The sequence below is a fragment of the Zea mays genome, chromosome 1, assembly GCF_902167145.1.
Source record: "Zea mays cultivar B73 chromosome 1, Zm-B73-REFERENCE-NAM-5.0, whole genome shotgun sequence".
In the NCBI taxonomy this organism is placed as follows: Eukaryota; Viridiplantae; Streptophyta; class Magnoliopsida; order Poales; family Poaceae; genus Zea; species Zea mays.
In genome coordinates this window covers 91,408,422-91,425,022 of record NC_050096.1, presented here as the reverse complement: position 1 = coordinate 91,425,022, position 16,601 = coordinate 91,408,422, and the positions used below count along the sequence as shown (strand labels likewise).

At 44.5% G+C, this 16,601-nt stretch overlaps 1 long non-coding RNA gene across 1 annotated transcript; it reads right to left on the bottom strand.

The window, feature by feature from the left end:
* Positions 1-2,302: 2,302 nt before the first annotated feature.
* Positions 2,303-6,635, bottom strand: LOC103637644 (uncharacterized). The gene is made up of 2 exons (XR_558228.3): positions 6,217-6,635; positions 2,303-2,442 (listed from the first exon to the last, which is right to left on the bottom strand). It is a non-coding gene; the product is annotated as an uncharacterized lncRNA (long non-coding RNA).
* Positions 6,636-16,601: the final 9,966 nt, after the last annotated feature.

Here is a 16,601-nt window from a genome sequence, read left to right as displayed (position 1 = left end):
AAGAGTGGATTTTCCCGACATTGTCTTGCCTCCTGCTCGGCTTGTTCCTGAGCTCGTCGGTGATCACGCCGTCGGGAGTTCCTTCGTTCTCTGAAAACACGTTCCTCCGGAGTTTCTCCTATCTCTGAGACCTCGTCTCGCGAGACAGGCTGCTTTGGATCCCGCTCTCCGGCCTCGTGATGTCGCCGAATGTTTCGGCGCCGGTTCCTCCGTCGACGGGATTCCCGCTGAGGTGGTTCTTCTCTAGGTGCGGTCGGCTCGTCGTCGGAGACGGGGGGCGACTCCACTCTCCCGATGAAAAGAACGTCGGGGTAGAATGGTGCGGCTGTCGTGGCGATCTTCTTTCCGTTCTCCTTTGAGGGCGGAGGCACGGAAAGAACAACTTGCTTCCTCCCGATTTTGTTTGTCTCTTTCTTCCTTGCGATTTGTGTCCATTCTTTCGTCGAGGAAGTAGACAGCGGAGTTCTCCGGGTCAGCGGGCCCTCGGCCCCTGGCTTGCTGAAGGCGATCTTTTTTCGGAGCGTGGGAGGTTGCGCTTTTTCCTTCTTTACTCCGATATTCTCGGAGTATGTTGGAGGGGACTTCTTTGGCGGATCTGCGATGCGGTGTAGAGTTCCCTCTTCATCTGCTACGGATGAGATAGTTCTGAAGTAGAATACAGATCCAGGATGGAGGGTGATCTTGCGGTGGAAGGTGACGGCCATTGAGCTAGCTTAGATCAGCGACACACCCCACACCTGGCGCGCCAGCTGTCAGTGTTTTGGGTCCGACCGCACACCCGGGGTTGCCCCTCAAGGTGTTTTTAGGAGTAGGATGGTGTCGCCGACTGTAGCTAAATGGTTCGTGCCGGATGCACGAGGAACAATGGACAGTGTTTATAGGTTCGGGCCGCTTGGAGATGCGTAACACCCTACGTCCTGGTGAGAATGTTTTACATGGTGGATTATAAGGGAGTTCTCCAACACTAGAGAATAGAGAGCTGGGGTGAATGGGTGAGTAGTGAGATCGATCGTTCTGAAGGGGTGCCCCCTAGGCCTTATATATTCGACCGTGAGGCAATACATGCGGATGAGATAACAAACTGCACCTAAAAGATAGTGAACTAATTGAGTCTATCTTCCTATAGTTCTGCCGACTTATCCTCGCCTGGTTCCGTTGTATGGGGCTCCAGCGCGGGAAAGTCGGGTCTTCTGTTGTGGTTGCTTGCTCAACGTTGTTGGGCCATCCGGGCTCGCACCGATCCGGCCTTATGTCAATCTGCTTTACTGATCGTTCCTCCCCAGGCCCATGAAGGAGTGACCTTACGATTTATTGGGCCCTTGGGCCTTTCGTGAGGTCTTTTATCCTTCCAGTGGACCCGGGGGATATCTGTCCCCCACAGCACCGGACAGTCCGGTGCACCACCGGACAACCACTGTAGCATGTCCGGTGCGGATCTCCTTCCATTCCTGGCGCAGCCGACCGTTGGATCTTCGGGCTGGTTGGCGCACCGAACACTGTCTGGTGCCCCAGCCGACCGTTGGCGTGGGCCACGCGTCACGCGCGGATTGCGCGGCCGACCGTTGCTCTGGCGGCCGTTGGCTCATCGGACAGTCCGGTGCACCATCGAATAGTCCGATGAATTATAGTCGTACGCCGCCGACGAATTCCCGAGAATGGCCAGTTCGACAGAGACTAGCCTAGCGCACCGGACACTGTCCGGTGCACCCAGACTGAGCAGCAGTTGGCTATACACAGCCAACTCTTTTCCAATCCTTTTCTTTTCCTGATTTTAGCACTTAGACAAATATATTAGTACACAAAAACCAATGTACTAAGTCTAGGACCATACCTTCTTATCGATTTGCACTTCATCCATCATTTGGTACATAATTACTCACTCAATATGTGTTGGGCAGTTAATCACCAAAATATACTTGAAATGGCCCAAAGGCATATTTCTCTTTCAAGATTCCCCTTCGATATCCTCATATTTCTAAACGCGCTCCTCTACTTTCTGTTCCCCTAGGCAAACCACCATATTTTGATGGTGAAGATTATTGCATGTGGAGTGATAAAATGTGGCACCATCTAACCTCACTCCACAAAAGCATATGGGATATTGTTGAGTATGGACTATGGAGCGCAGGTACCACAGGTGGGCGACGAGGATTACGATTCCAATGAGTCCGCCCAAATAAGGCACTTCAATTCCCAAGCCACCTCTATACTCCTCGCTTCCATGTGTCGAGAGGAGTACAACAAGGTGCAAGGGTAGAAGAGTGCCAAACAAATTTGGGACGTCCTCAAGACAGATAATAACTAAACCAAAATAATAGCTGATAATAACTAAACCGAAATAATATAACCATATCCTTGGCACCAACAGTTAACTGGAAGACGACGTCTATATCTCATCGGGCTCGTCGTAGTAGTCCTCCTCCAGGGATACCTGCTCTTCACCTGTGGGGATAGTTTTATAGAAAAAGTGAGCTCACATACATTCATCGCTCATTAAGTGTGAAAATAATGTGCATGAGCTCACTTACGGTGGGGGCTCATGTGTAATGTAAAGCTCATCAACAAATAAGGGTTAATGTTGAGCAATGCTTTTAATAAGTTGGTCAAAATTTTATTAGTAGTTACTAAGTATAAGTGTATATCAACCCAATTAAATGAGAGATCACATTTGATAATAAATCCCGCAATGCAATGCAAATGATAGGTTAAGTTTATTTACATAGGCTAATCATGCGAGAGTACTTAGCCGCTCATGACCGTGAGCGCGACTGATGTACTAGTTTTACACTCTGCAGAGGTTATACCCGTTATCCATAAGTCGTGTTACTCATTTGCCAATGGGTCTAGAAATCATGTTCATCTCTACCGATGAAACAAGACAGGGTAGCACTACGAGGCATTTACAAAGTTACACTAGATTCAGAAAAACCGCTATGGTTTCTGCGAGAAGGGGCGATATAGTAATCTCTCGTCCGAAAAGCCATCACAGTATGGTCGTCCAAGAACCTCCCTATATCGGCAACTCCTCACGCTGCGGTTCCCCCTTTCGGATAAGACACTCCTCCACTAGCTTTCCTAATTAGTCAGCTAAGGACGTCCCCTTCCACCCTTGTGGTAGCACTGTATTCTCAGGTTAAGCTCCATCTTTCAATTAACAAGATATTCTTATCATGAACAATAAATATTCCCACAATAATTAAAGCATGATCATAATTCATATATAGCATCAATCCCAAAGCCAGGTAGAGCAATAGAAAGATTACTCAATAGTTCATATGTCTGCAATGTATAGGGTAATCAAAACTAGAATAACATATTAGGTCCATCAAGTTAACCTGAGCATGTCATAGTGATCATCGAGAACATTATTAGACAAACAAAAGTAATCAAAGACACAAATTGCCTTCTGCGAGATCCTGCTTAGATTCATCAACCTGCGGTGCTTCGAGTTCCTCAATCGCTTGGTCGTCTATTCGCAACAATACATACACACAATATATATACAAAAATTAACATCACGCTAAGCATGGGACCAAATGCGTAATAAAATTTTACGCATCGCAATGAATCCGAAGGTTCGAGAATCACTAAGTTCGAAGTTAATATGAGGTATGTATGAATTATCTAAAGTTTATTGAATTAATCCTACATTTAAAACATTTTTTATATTTATTTTATAACTTCCTAGACAAACAAACCGCGGCCACTATTTCCTAGAAGTTCAAGGTCGGTTTTAAATAAAACTGGACTAAATGGTGAGGATCTTTGTATATATGTGGATTGCGGGTTGAGTGGAGGCAAAACAAAGATTTTGGATGAGATTATAAAAAAATTGGTTAGGAGCTGCTTTCATGAATTGATTTAAAACATGATGCAATGCGTGACTTTTGAGTTTGAACTAAACAATCCATTTTATAGAAAACTGCCTTGATACGTATGCAGTTCACAACCAATAAGGGGGTGTTTGGGAACAAAGTTTTTCTGCAGTTTTGGAAGAATACTGCAGTATTCTCAAATACTGCAGTATTATATACATAATGGTGTTTGGCAAGCTGGGTAAAATCTCTGTTTTCAAAACTGAAGTATTGCAAATACTATAGTTGTTTTAAGGCATTCTAAACTTAGCTCTGGACCTCAGTTTTCAAAACTGCGGTATTATAAACTACGGTATTGTCATAACTAAAGTATAGTATAGTATTTCAAAAACTGTAGTTTTCAAAAACTTTGTTCCCAAACAGGGCCTAAAAGTTTCTAATATTCTAAACATATTGAAGACCTTATATCCAATTTACCCTTATCCCAAAAAGTATCTCTCACCCCTAAAACAGTTATCTTATCTTTATGCATTCAGTTTTGTTCTCCTATTAAGTTCAACAGCTGATTTTATCGATGCATCAATAATACATGCTGACGGAATGGCATTAGAAGAGAAGGATGCTAAAATGCAACTGATTTAACAACAACAAAATTATATCGTTTGTTCTTGTTATGTTACTTCCTGAACTAATTGTATGACCACACAATTAGTTATGTAGAGGTGTCTACTGAACTAAATATTGGTTTTTAACCAATTTTCAAGTCGTCCGAATAATCGTAATTAGTCACGATTAATCGTCCAAATCGGTTTGGACAAATCACGATTAATCGTCCAAATTGTCTGACTAATGATGATTAATCGCTCTAGTCGGTCAGCCAGAACGACCAGCAAGTTGTCTAACTTGAAAACATTGATTTTAACTCTGAATGCTTTGATGAACCGTTGAGAAACTTTAGAAGCTAGGGTGGACCTTGACTCCTTGAAGCCTACAGAGGAAACCCACTGTGATAGTGTTGAATCCTACAGAGCATTTGGCATCCTTAATTGAGCATCCAATACTTATCTAGTTCATATCAGTTTCAGCAGTCCAATACCTAGTTCATACGTGAAACAAAACATGTTGTCCATAACAGATTCAATACTTATCTGGTTTCTAAGAATGCCAGTCTGCTCTGTGTTGGTAAACTAAACATAGTAAAAAAGCATTAATTGCTAGAGTAGTTTCTAACAATGACATCTGCGCAGAAGAGTCTTACAGTCCACGAAGTAAATACACATCAAATCATAGTAAAACACGGACCTAGCGACATCTATATCCATGCATTTCACCTTATCAGGCAAGAATGACAGAGGACTCTAAGTAGTCATGCTCTGTTTGGATGTGGAATTGAATCAAGTTGAATACCAAATCAGGCTTGGTATTAAAATGAGATGTAATTTCAATTATGTTGTTTGGATCTCATTGAATTGGAGTTTTGAATCGTGCGGTCTAATTCCACACATTATCGATGGGGTGAGGTTTTGTTTTGAGAGAGGAGTTTCTAAGAGCATCTCCAAAAAAATCCCATAAAATTATCTCTTAAAAGTAGTTTTTGGAGTACCCTAAACCGTATTGGAGTTGTTTGTTTATTGTAATCTCCAACAGGTTACAAAAATAAACAAAAAAATAAACTGGGCCAGCCCAAACTCGTTCATAGGCCATCGAACCATCATTTCCAATCTCCTTGTTGCATCCCAATACAACTGCACGGTGATATCTGTCTTCATACTTGTGCGCCATCGTCTGCTATGTGGCCGTACTATCGCCAGCGTCGATTGCAAGAACTGTGCCTGTGGATCTTCAAAACCGTCCCTGTGCACCGGTGATCTTGGTTGGAGTCAGGTATTGCCATACCTTCTCGGCGTATTGTTTGCTGCTATACAAGTTCCATTAATCGATCCACACTGAGGAGTATAGCGGTGAAGAGGAATGTAGGAGCGGGGGAGAGTGGCTGGCGGCGCCAGCACCGGATACTTCACGAAGAAAGCACGGCGAACGAACCAAGTGACGAAGAAATGGTGTGGATGGGCCGGCGGGACACTCTAGGCCGACGGAAGGAGTTTTAGAGAACGCAAATTTTCCCTGTTTGTAGCTACACAATGAGAATTTTCTGGGGCTATGAAAAAGTTGAGAAAGGTTTAGAAACTTGTTGGAGGCTTGATTTTTCCTATTTTCTTTAATTTTAAGATAGGAAATATTTTAAGAGAGCTCTTGAAGATGCTCTAATTCTATAGAATTGTACCTTTGATTTCAAATCTCACTTCCACGACCAAACAACATAATTTTAAAAAGTTGATTTTAATTTCTAATTATATATTCCAGTATTTATATACCAACTGGATAACGACAGAAGACTCACCGGACCTAGCGGCGTGTAGTGGAACCTCGTGGACCTCGCTATCCCGCGCGTCCTGGCGGCGATGCGTCTTCCGGCTCCGGTGTCCGCGTGCGCTCTAACATAGAGGCAGAAAAGGAACGTCCTAGCGGCGAGCCGTCCTTCGGATCTGGCGTCCGCGCGCTGCTTCCTCCTCTCTCTTCGGGTGGCTCCGGCGTCCACGCGAACTCGAACACAGAGGTAGGGAGCGAAGTGAACGGGGCGAAGTGGAGGTCGCATGGTCACCATTTATCATCCTCGGTTGTGCGATGAATGGGGCGAAGTGGAGGTCGTGGGGAGGGAGCGTGAGGGAGTGGAGCTGAGCAGTTGCGTTGCGTTAATTCTGTCGCCCGCATTCGAGGAGATGAGCAATGGAGGTAGCCGACGTGAGGGAGGATGACCACCAGGACGCCTACACCGGAGATTGTAAGACTGCCTCCAAAAGGGTCGGTAAATGGTTCTGTCCGCTAAATCTAGGGGTCAGCGACCTCCTGCATCCTGCTCCGATGACCGCGGACGGCCTGAGGCTGTCTCCAGCAACGAACCCTAAATGGTCCTGTACTCTAAATTTAGAGGATGAGACGTCCACTATCGGCTCCAGCAGCAACCTGTAAATGAAACTGTAAAATAGCGGACAACTTTGACGAGCGCTAAAGCCAGAGCGTACTTGTTCATCCGCTATCCTGCTCTCACGTGCAGTCCAGCCTCTTCCTCTCTCTACTTTTTCTCCTGCGCTTGTCAGATGCCGTGCAGATGCCATGCAAATTTGTCTGCTATCGCTTGGTTGTAGTCGGTTTTAAAAATTAATTAGTCTCTAATTAATTCTTGGATCACATGAATGATTTTTTGTTTCCGTGCGTATAATAGGAAATACATAATACATTTTTTTGTAAATAATATGATCGATGAGTAATTTGTATATAAAATGAAAATGTATTGTAAGAAGTATTTTTATTTCGCAACATAAGTTAATTAATTTTTTTATAAGTGACATGTAAAAATAATGTGTATTATAAATTCCGGTACACTATAGATATAGAGGACCGAATTTAGGGGACGTTGTTGGAGATGAAAAAGATATAGAGAATAGAATCTTTTAGAGCGTGCTGTATAGGACAGGGAATATTCCTTTAGGGGATAGAATTTAGGGGACGTTGCTGGAGATAGTCTGACTGTAGACTCAATCGCCGACAAGGGGTGGACGATTCTTCCCGAAGCCGAGAGCGACTGGCGCAGCCATGCCGCGGCCGTCGCACAGTCAGTCAAGCTCATCAAGAAGCGTCTCAAGGTACAATATTCACATGACACCCGAAATTCAGTGTTTTTCCGTTGGCAAAATTGACTTCTATTGTTGCGCAAGGATGTGTATCTTACTCATAGGTTCTTGATTCATTCAGGCATTTGAGCGGACATCTTATGTCCGTAGTGTGTTTATGCTCGCTGTTGGGGGCCTTCGGCTTCCGAAGGTCCTCAAAAACGTAATTTGACTATGTTTTCCAAGAGAAATATGTGAACAGGTACCTTCGAAGACAGATTGCGAGTATACAAGAACATGGTTAAGACGAAGCTTGACTGGGACGGCGATCACGACGAAGGATAAGACAATCACGAAGCTGTGTGCAGAAGAGCTTCGGTATAACGGCAGGAAGAGGAAACCGACTTAAAGATGAAAAGCCAAATCAGACCTTGAAGAATTACTATAGAGTTATTGATAAATGTAAAGGGCATTAATGTAATTTTGCATGGGCTGCGACCCGTGCCTATAAATAGGTGAACAGTATTCCCGTACTGGGGACGCTGACTTGGCATTTACTTTTGCGTCACACCTGTATTCTTATTCCTTCAAGCCGAAGGTACACTTGTAATTTATTATTGTTTACACAAGTAATATAAATGAAAATAGGTTGATAATTATGTTTATCTAAATTATGTTACTCCTTGTACTTTGCATGAATATTGTCCATTTCTTTATCATGATTATGAGGGTACGTCCTTCATGACCTTCGTCCTAGATTCATTATATCCGAAGGAAAATAATGATCTAAAGGACGAAGGGCTTTGATATTTAACATTTTATGTTGCCTTGTTCTTGATTCATAGCATTTGAGAACAAGTCCCCAACATTGGCGCCCACCTCCGGTGAACTCACTTCCATTTTTGGAGTCTTGAACACTTTCGGCAAGCATCACCTTCGTCATGCCGCCAAAAAAAGCTTCAGCGACAGGGGCTGGTACTTTACAGCCGCTGGATCCCAATCAGGATGTCCTTTCTCTTAGAGAGGCCCGAAGCCAGAAGAGGAAGGCTGTCAGTCCAACACCTCCGGAGGATGACCTAGATCAGGAAATCCAAAACCTGGATATCCTTCAGCAGCAGGTTCAACGCAAGAAGGAGAAGATGGCTCGTCTAGCTGATCTTCAGAGACAGATAGACGAAGCTTCTGAAGAGGTTCGTCATCTTGTTCAAGATGATCAAAGCCGAAGGCCTCCACGCAGAGAGCTTCATCAGGAAGGCTTCCACAATGAGGATGACTGGTATGAAGATTTCCATCATGGAAACTTTGCTTTTGATGATGTTTCTCCTCTTTCAACAGAATTGCAGGCTACACCATGGCCACAGTCTTACAAGCCACCCCAGCTCCCCATGTATGACGGTCACTCAGACCCGAAGCAATTCCTAATGAGCTATGAAGCGACAATATCTTCGTATGGTGGCAATACGGCAATCATGGCAAAATCTTTTGTCATGGCCGTCAGGAGCGTTGCTCAGACTTGGTACTCATCCCTTCGGCCAGGGACAATCACTTCTTGGCAGAAATTGAAGGATATGCTGATAACTAGCTTCCAAGGGTTTCAGACGAAGCCAGTCACCGCTCAGGCTCTCTTCCAATGTACCCAGGACCACGAAGAGTACCTTCAGGCGTATGTCCGGAGGTTTCTGCGTCTGAGGGCACAAGCGCCAACAGTGCCCAATGAAATTGTCATTGAGGCCATGATTAAGGGGCTTCGTCCGGGACCATCAGCGAAGTACTTTGCCAGGAAGCCACCACAAACGTTGGAGAAGCTGCTCCAGAAGATGGACGAATACATTCGAGCTGACAATGACTTCCGCCAAAGAAGGGAGGAAGCATTCAGGTTTTCTGAAATGACCAGGGGCTTCGGAGGATGATTTCACCCGAGGCATGTTAGGTCAATCCATAACTCTGCTCAAACTGATGATCGAGGAAGCCAGCAGCAAAGGCCACAACACTCTTCACAAGCTTCGGCCCAACAGCAGAATTCTTTTCGGCCGCCAGCGCCAAGGGGCAGAGGCGCCAGGGGCTTCGGGGGAAGGTTTGGAGACCAGCCAAGAAAAATATATTATCTATTCTGTGGTGAAGACAAGGGCCATACTACCAGGATGTGCCATGTTACCATCCAGAAGCAGAAGGAAATAGCAGAAGCAGCAGCGCAACAGAGTCATCCGAAGCAGGTCATGCATACCGCTTCGTATCACTCACCTTATATTCCAGAATATGTAGGCAACCACCCTGCAGCTTCTGTTGCTTCGGCAAGCCAATCCCAAGCGTCCTGGCAGCAACCTCCACCGCCACCGCCGATTCAAAGAGGTCAGCAGCCAGAAGGGAGTCAGCGCACTAACCTTCAGCGGGACTTCAGAGAGGAGTCCGAAGCTCGCACAGTCAATAGCACTGTGCCAGAGTCGAAGCACGTTTACTGACGAATATCCTACCTGAACAGCAGTTCTTTTGCATTTTCTACATTCCCTATTACCCTTTTGTTAATAAGGAACAATTATGAAGAGTTTAAATGTCTTTAATTGAATTTCAATTTCATGTAATACTCCCGTCTTTTACCATAATAAAATTATGTTTTTTCCATAGGCTCGAGTTGCCGAAGCATGCGAACTTATATTGATTTGAAGGATCTTTGTATTATCTAATGGACACAGTACAAATTGTTCGAAGCAGTAAAAAGTCGTTCCTAAGGGAGCGCAGTGTAAGTTTTCTAAACGTACAACGAAAAATAAACGCTGATTCCGCTGAAAGTAAAAGGCGAAGAAGCTCCTAAGGGAGGCTTACAGCGAAAAATAAACGTTGATTCCGCTGAAAGTAAAAGGCGAAGAAGCTCCTAAGGGAGGCTTACAGCGAAAAATAAGCGCTGATTCCGCTGAAAGTAAAAGGCGAAGAAGCTCCTAAGGGAGGCTTACAGCGAAAAGTCAGCGCTGATATAAAAAGTGTGTGTGCTTTACCACAGGGATATGTATCTGCGGCACAAATATCATTTTTGCATAACATAACATCATCACATCATTTTTGCATAACATAAGCATCATACAGCATAATGCATCTGGAACAAGAAGGGGATACAGTATTGACCTTCGGAACATATTTTGGGAAAGAAAAAATCGTGCTAAGGCACAAGGCAAATCGGGATGAAGTGTAGCCCCATCGGAAAAGCAACACACAGCTTTTTTACAGCTTCGAAGAATATTTCACGAAGCGGGGACATTTTTTATCAGAAAAGTAAGCAAATTCTTATAGAAAAGATTTTCTTCACGAAGCATGAAAAGAAGGGAAGGTGTTTTTTCGCCGAAGGCTCAAAAATGGTATGTATGCAAAGTTTCATGCATCGTAAAGAATTAAACTATAAATAGATTGTATATTAAATTTAAAGTTACAATATATTACACATTTTTACATTTCAAATGTTTTTACAATGGCATTCAATCCTCTTTAAGCACTATTTCTGCAGCTTCATTCAATAGTTGGTTGACAACCTTGTCCATAATGGCTTCGGCCATTTGTCTAATTTCATCATCCCCCTTCGGGTGGGGGCCCAGAGATGCCTCAGCAGCTTCTGAGGGAAGAAAAGATACGGCTATATTACTATTACAAACCGAGAACGGAGTTTGGAAATAAAAATTACAGCATGATAAAAACCACTAATTAATACCTATGTGCCCTTCGGGCTCTGTGCTTTTTTCGGCAGCTTCCGCTACTTTTCTAGCATCGTGGATGCCTTTTTCACTCCTTTGAATAATTTCTTGCGCCAGTTCTCGGCCGCCGTTATCCCAGATATCGGTGCAGAATTTTCCGCCGACCATGCTTGCTTCGGGTGAGGGGTCTTTAATGTCTTCAGTAGACAAAGTAACTTCGGAATGCGCTAAAGATTTTACATGCTCGCAGCCTTTCTTCTCCAAAGCAGTAGCAATCCCTCTAGCACCCGAAAAAGCGCAGATGTCGCCGCGGCTGTTCAGAATTTCCTCGAAGGCCTCTGCTTCGTGACTGATCCATTCCATGGGACCTTCGGGATTGCCTGTTGAAAAATTCTCTTCACTAGAAAACGCGCCAACGCTGGCGAAGCTGGATTTTATTTTCTTTACGCACTCTATGGATTTAACATAGCATTTTCTCTGGGATGCACGAAGCTCCTTAACACTTATCTCCAAGTGATTGGCCAATTGGTCACTAAGCTCTCGTTTTGTCTCTTCAAGTATACGTTCTTCTCTAGCTCTAGCTAGCTGTTTCTGAAGATCTTTAATTTCACGTTTGTGAGCTTCGGCCTGAACCTTTGAAGCAGCTTCATCCTTTTTTACCTTGTCTATCAATGTAAGTAGAATTTTATCTTTTTCTAGAGCTTCGTTTCTCAGTTTAATAACTTCTGATCGAAGATTGTTGAACGCAATTTCATAGCTCTCGTCCTCGGCACTCTTTTGTGCTCTCAATGCGTTGCTTAGAATTAAACCCTATATGAAAAAGAGTCCGTATAAGAATAAAAGAATGAGTTACGAAATATAAAATTTTCAAACGTCTAATTCTCATACCTTCAGGCTATTGTACGCAAGACTATTCGCGAGATCTTCTTTCGTCATAGCGCTTAAGCCAGCTTCTAGACATCTCCCGGCAGACGGATAATTCTTTATTGTCTAGGAGGCAGTATAGGAAATCCTCTTCATCCGTCCCATTGAATACTAATGCCCCCTTCGGATATTTCAATTCCTTGGCATAGTGATTGGCTTCAAAAACTTCTTCTTCCGATAACTTTTTCCCTGAAGCATGACGCATAATATAATCGTATGTTTTGGAAGATGCTTCGGGGACGGCGGTATCAATTTCTTCAACCGAAGCTGGCTCCGACATTTTCAGTTCTTCGGTTGCCTTTGCAATTTTTACTTCTTCTGCTTCCGAAGGTATTGCCTTGGTTGGTTCTGAAGGCCCAGATTCAACTCCAGTTTGTTGCTTTGGAGCTTCAGCAACAGACACTTCAGCAAGTGCCTCAGAAGTTTCAGCAGTTTTCTTTGGAGTTGTGCTTGGAAGTTTAATTGTTTCCAAAACATCTAACACATTAACCATTCTTTTCCTTTTTGGGGTTACTGTCGGCCCCTTCTTAATTTCTGATGCTCCAATTTCTTCTGAAGGATTTAAAATTTCTGATGCCTTCACTCCCTCAGCTGATGTTTTCGCCTCTTCCGTCTCTGGTTCTTTTATCTTTTCTGTCGTTGGCACTTCGGCCATTCCTGCGACTTCTGGCAGCAGGGTTGGCTCTTCAGCCTCGGTGGCCGAAGAGGTTTCTCCGGTAAACTCAGGTACCGTGGCTGGTTCAATATAGCGTGGTCGATGTGTCAGAACCTTTACCCTTTTTCTCTTCGGTGCTGGCTCACTAGGAGCAGCTACAGCTTTTTCTTTCGTAGAAGTTGTGCCTTTTCTTTTCTACCCTCGAATGGGATAGCGGTAGTCGGGGTAGACGAACCCGATTGCATCAAAAACCCGGTTGATTCTTTTCCTTTTTCGGCCTCCGAAGGCCGCTGACAAAGCAGTATCTTCGGCCTTTGAATATGCCCCAAGCAATTCATCACTTACAGTCTCAATGCTCTTTAACCAAACATCATCTGGTTCAACGAATTTGTCTCCATACTTGAAGGTGTACTTCAGCCGGACTAGCTGAAAGGGAAATGTGCCCTTGGGCCATTTCTAAGTATTTTGGTGATTGAGTGCAAACACAAGTGCTTAAATGTGAATCTATGCCCATGGATGAACAAAGTGCAAATCACAAGTGAAGGTATGTTTCTAAGCCTTAGTACATTGGTTTTGTGTACTAATATACTTGTCTAAGTGTTAGAAACAGAGAGAAGAAGAAAAGAAAAGAGATGGGAAAAGCTTGGCTGTGTACAGCCAAGACTCAGCCCAGTCTGGCACACCGGACTGTCCGGTGGTGCACCGGACAGTGTCCGGTGCGCCAGGCTGACTCGGCCTGAAGAGGCCGCTCTCGGGAATTCGCCGACGGCGTACGGCTAAAATTCACCGGACTGTCCGGTGTGCACCGGACTGTCCGGTGAGCCAACGGTCGGCCGAGCCAACGATCGGCCGCGGAATCTGCGCGCGACACGTGGCCGGGCCAACGGTCGGAAGGGGGCACCGGACTGTCCGGTGTGCACCGGACATGTCCGGTGCGCCAACGGCTCCCAGATCTGCAACGGTCGGTTGCGCCGTTTATGGAAAGAAATCGGGCACCGGACAGTGTCCGGTGTGCACCGGACTGTCCGGTGCACCCGACGACAGAAGGCAAGGATGGCCTTCCAGTTTTGCTCTCAACGGCTCCTAACTGCCTTGGGGCTATAAAAGGGACCCCTAGGCGCATGGAGGAGATACCCAAGCAACCTTAGAGCATTCTTGATCATCCACACTCAGTCTTTGCGCATTCGTTTGTCATTCTCAGTGATTCGAGCTCTGTTCTAGTGAGAACTTTGAGATAGTCTTTTGAGCTCGTTTCTTGGCCGTGTGTGCGCATTTTGCTGTGGATTTGTGTGTGTTGCTTCCCTCCCTTACTCCGTGTTTTTTTGTGAAACTCAATTGTAAGGGCGAGAGACTCCAAGTTGTGAAGATTCCTCGCAAACGGGAAAAGATCAAAGTAAAGAAGAACACTGTGGTATTCAAGTTGATCATTGGATCACTTGAGAGGAGTTGAGTGCAACTCTCGTCCGTTGGGACGCCACAACGTGGAGTAGGCAAGTTTTGTACTTGGCCGAACCACGGGATAACCACCGTGTCATCTCTGTGATTGATTTCTTGTGGTTATTGTGTTTTGGCTCCTCTCTAGCCACTTGGCAATTATTGTGCTAACGATTAACCAAGTTTTGTGGCTATAAGTTTAAATTTTACAGGATCACCTATTCACCCCCCCTCTAGGTGCTCTCAATTGGTATCGGAGCCATTCTCTTCAAGAAGGGACTAATCGCCCGAAGAGATGGATCCTAAGGGAAAGGGGATGGTGGTCGACAACAACGAGAAGGAGTCTATCTTCAACAAGCCGAAGAATGACAAGTCTACCGACTTGGGCTCAAGCCACAAGCGCAAAGATGGGAAGAAGAAGAAGACAAGGCGCATCAAGGAGATCGTCTACTACAACAGCGACGAATCCTCTTCTTCCCAAAAGGACGACGACAACGACTACAGGAAGACGGTCAATTCGAACTTTTCATTTGATTATTCTCGTATTCCACATAGTTCGAATTCGCATTTGCTTTCCATTCCTCTTGGCAAACCTCCACACTTTGATGGGGAGGACTACGGATTTTGGAGTCACAAAATGCGTAGTCATTTATTCTCTCTCCATCCAAGCATATGGGAGATTGTAGAGAACGGAATGAAATTTGATAGCTCGGATAGCCCTATGTTTATTAATGAACAGATTCATAAAAATGCACAAGCTACTACTGTGTTGCTAGCCTCCTTGTGCAGGGACGAGTACAACAAGGTGAGCGGCTTGGACAACGCCAAGCAGATCTGGGACACCCTCAAGATTTCTCATGAGGGAAATGACGTTACCTTGCTTACCAAAACGGAGTTGGTGGAGGGCGAGCTTGGACGGTTCGCGATGATAAGGGGCGAGGAGCCAACTCAAACATACAACCGGCTCAAGACCCTTATTAACAAAATAAGGAGCTACGGAAGCACGCGATGGACGGACCACGACGTCGTCCGATTAATGCTAAGGTCCTTTACCGTTCTTGATCCTCATTTGGTGAATAATATTTGTGAGAATCCCAGGTACACCAAAATGTCGCCCGAAGAAGTCCTAGGAAAATTCGTCAGCGGGCGAATGATGATCAAGGAGGCGAGGTACGTGGACGACGCCTTGAATGGACCAATCAACGAGCCGCAACCTCTTGCTCTCAAAGCCACAAGAAGCAAGGAGGCGCTACCTAGCAAGGTGGCACAAATTGAAGCGGCCGGACTTAATGATGAAGAGATGGCCCTCATCATCAAAAGATTCAAGACGGCGCTCAAGGGTCGCAAGGGACAGTCAAGCAAGACCAAAGCCAAGGGGAAGCGCTCATGCTTCAAATGCGGTAAGCTTGGTCATTTTATTGCTAACTGTCCCGACAATGATAGTGATCAGGACCAAGGGAATAAAAGGGAGAAGAAGAAGCATTACAAGAAGGCCAAGGGCGAGGCACATATCGGAAAAGGAGTGGGATTCGGATTGCTCCTCCTCCGACTCCGACAATGAAGGACTCGCTGCCACCGCCTTCAACAAGTCATCTCTCTTCCCCAACGAGCGTCACACATGCCTGATGGCAAGAGAGAAGAAGGTGAGTACTCGAGACTCCACTTATGCTTCCTCTAGTGATAATGAGTCTAGTGATGATGATGACATAGACTATTCATGCTTATTCAAGGGCTTAGATAGATCTAAAATAGATAAGATAAATGAACTCATTGATGCATTGAATGAGAAAGATAAACTCTTAGAGAAACAAGAGGATTTATTGTATGAAGAGCATGATAAATTTGTAGAAGCTCAAAAATCCTATGCTTTAGAAGTTAAAAGAAATGAAATGCTTTCTTTTGAACTATCCACTTGTCATGAAACCATTTCTACTTTAAAAGGTGTTAACAATGATTTAAATGCTAAATTAGAAGTAGCAAATAAATCTAATTCTTGTGTAGAACATGTTATAATTTGTACTAGGTGTAAAGATTTTGACATTGATGCTTGTAGTGAACATCTAGTTTCAATCTCCAAGCTTAATGATGAATTGGCTAGTCTTAATGCTCAACTTAAGACTAGCAAGAATGATTTCGGTAAGCTAAAAATTGCAAGGGATGCCTACACGATTGGTAGACACCCCTCACTTAAGGATGGACTTGGCTTCAAGAGGGAAGCCAAGAACTTAACAAGCCATAAGGCTCCTATCTCCGCCAAGGAGAAAGGGAAGGCTCCTATGGCTAGTAGTACTAAAAGGAACCATGCTTTTATGTATCATGATAGGAGACAAACTAAAAATGCTTATAGAAGTTATAATGATTTTGACTCTCATGCCATGTTTGCTTCTAGCTCTTTCTATGTGCATGATAGAAATGTTGCTAGGAG